The following is a 2,803-nucleotide window of genomic DNA, read 5'->3' as shown; positions in this document are numbered from 1 at the left end:
CATGATCTTCTAAGCTCCTACAGAATATCCCACAGAGTTCTTAACAATCAGTGGTTCTTCTAGCTCAAGGTTCCAAAGTCCTTCCACAACCCTCAAATCATGGTCAGGTTGTCACAGGAATACCCCACTATGCTGGTACCAATTTTGTATTAGTCAGGGTTTCTATTCCAGCCTGTGTCAAGTTGACACACAAAACTAGCCAGTACAGTTACTGTTAAGAATTGCCTTTGAGTCTCAGAAGAGACATGGACTTTGAAACAATGTTGAGAATGAAAGACTATGGGGTCTTTTAAAGTTGGACTAAATGCATTGTAAGCCAATGGGGGCAGGAGTAGAGTGTGGTAGTTTGAATGAGAATGGCTCCCCAAAGGTTCATATGCTTGAATGCTTGGTTCCCCACTTAATAGAACTGTTTAAAAAGGATTAAAAGGTGTGATCTTATTGCAGGAGGTGTGTCATTGGGGGTAGGCTTTGAGGTTTCAAAAGCCTGCACCTGGAAGGTGTCTCTTTCTCTGTCTACTAATTATTGATCAGGATGTAAAGCTCTCAACTACTGCTCCAGCACCATGCCTGTCTGCTTCCCACATTATGGTCATGGGTTAACCCTCTAAAACTATAAGCAAGTCCCCAGTTTAATGTTTTCTTTTTATAAGAGCTGCCTTGGTCATGGTGTCTTTCCACAGCAATAGAACACTAAGACAGATTCCTAACTTTTTGTTTTTGTTTTTGTTTTTTGTTTTTTGTTTTTTGTTTTTCAAGACAGCGTTTCTCTCTGTAGCCCTGTCTGTCCTGGAACTCACTCTGTAGACCAGGCTGGTCTCGAACTCAGAAATCCACCTGCCTCTGCTACCCAAGTGCTGGGATTAAAGGCGTGCACCACCACTGCCCGGATTAAAAAAATTATAGCTATTCTAACAGGAATATTGGAAATCCAAGCTCTTGCTTCCTCTACCCCATCTTCATCCCCCATTTCTAATTATCCTCAAAGTCAAGTGCTTTACTCAGGTAAGGCTTCCAGTCCATGAGAACCTCAATTAGTGGACCCTCAAAACACAGGAAAGAAGAAAATTACAAGATAATAAGCATTTCCAAATGTATCCATTCATATCCATGAGACATAATGAAGAGAGCACTCAAGCTCAGGCTCCACAGCAAACAAAGTCAGTATCACTATGGACTAGGTGTCCTTCCAAAATACCTATTGAAATCCTAACCACCATTGTGGTATTGGGAATTGGACTTTGGGAGTGCAGTCAGGCCACAAGAGTGGAGCCCTAGTGAATGGTTTACTGCCATTATTAAAAAAAAAAAAAAAAAAAAAATCCTGAAGAGTTCTTTCTCTGTCAGCCATGTCAAGACACAGAGAGGTTATCTATGAGCAAGGAGGCTTTCCTTAGACCTGAATTTTCAACCATCCAGATCTGTAACTTCCTAGCTTCTACAACACTTAGACATTTCTGTTGTTTATAAAGTACACTGGGTAGTTGGTCATGGTACCCCAAATGGTCTAAGATGAACACAATTATTTAAAGATATAATTACAGGAGTGGGATGTTACAGCACATGTAATCTCAGCCACTCTGGAGAGTGAGGAAGGAGAATCACCACAAGTTCAAGGCCAGCCTGAGACTACTAAGATCCTATATTAGAAAATAAATATACGGCGGGAACACAGCAAGCAATATGACTAAAAAGAAGTGGAAGAATCTTGGCGTCACTCAGAAGATTGACAGGCTAGAGGAAAAACTGTCTCAGTGTCAGAAGGACCTGTAGGCCGTGACCTCCCAGCTCTATAGGGCAGAGCTGAGTCCTGAGGACAGGAGGTCTCTGGAGAAGGAGAAAAACACCCTCATGAACAAAGCCTCCAAGTAGGAGAAGGAGCTAAAGCTGCTTCGACACGAGAATCGGAAGAACATGCTATTCTCGGTGGCCATCTTCATAGTCTTCACCCTGCTCTATGCTCACTGGACTATGTGAGTCAGCCATCTTCAGACAAGCAGGTTCCCTCCATTCCCTATTCAGGGACTGAGCAACCTTTCAAGCTCATGACAGAGGTGGGGGCCTTTCCCCTGTGGTTGCCCAGCAGCTGTAACCAACCAAAGGGCATGGTACTGCTTCCATCTATTGCTTAGTAGAGGGGCAATTAAGAGCCCCAGGCTCTGCTGTCTAGTGAGTAAAAAAGTAAAGTAAAATAACATAAAATAAAATAAAATAAAATAGATATACACATAAGTAAATGTAAAGAGAGAAGGAGAGACTTAATGGTTGGTTCCATTTACAGTTTATATGTCGTGCAGGATATAAGAAGTTCTGTTTGTTTGTTTGTATTTTGATTCAGGGTTTCTCTGTATAGCCCTGGCTGTCCTGGAACTCACTCTGTAGACCAGGCTGGCCTCAAACTCAGAAATCCTCCTGTCTCTGCCTCCCAAGTGCTGGGATTGAAGGCATGCGCCACCACTGCCCGGCATAAGAGGTTCTTATAAGAGGTTCTTTCACACCTTACCATGCCACCACTCACAAACGTTTCAACAACAACTGGAAACAAAAGCCCTTTTTATCAGTCACCATACTTTAATGCTTAAACCACTCCATACAGCACATGTTTTCACAAGAACTATCCCATGTAATTTAGAAAATTGAAATTATACTTAGTAAAAGGATCCCAAGACCAAGTTCTTGGCACAAAGGAGATGTATTTGCCCCAGAGGGACAAAGGGCAGGTAATAATAGACAAAGATAGGAGATAAAGGACAAGGAGGAAGAGAACCGGAACACAGGAACAAGGGAAAGGAGTAAGAGCTAT

General features: G+C 42.3%; 1 pseudogene; it reads left to right on the top strand.

Moving 5' to 3' along the window:
- The first annotated feature begins 1,677 nt into the window (after positions 1 to 1,677).
- Positions 1,678 to 1,977, top strand: LOC116093620 (annotated as a pseudogene).
- The last annotated feature ends 826 nt before the right edge of the window (positions 1,978 to 2,803 follow it).

This window comes from Mastomys coucha, chromosome X (genome assembly GCF_008632895.1).
Source record: "Mastomys coucha isolate ucsf_1 chromosome X, UCSF_Mcou_1, whole genome shotgun sequence".
In the NCBI taxonomy this organism is placed as follows: Eukaryota; Metazoa; Chordata; class Mammalia; order Rodentia; family Muridae; genus Mastomys; species Mastomys coucha.
This window is presented reverse-complemented; position numbering and strand designations above follow the sequence as displayed.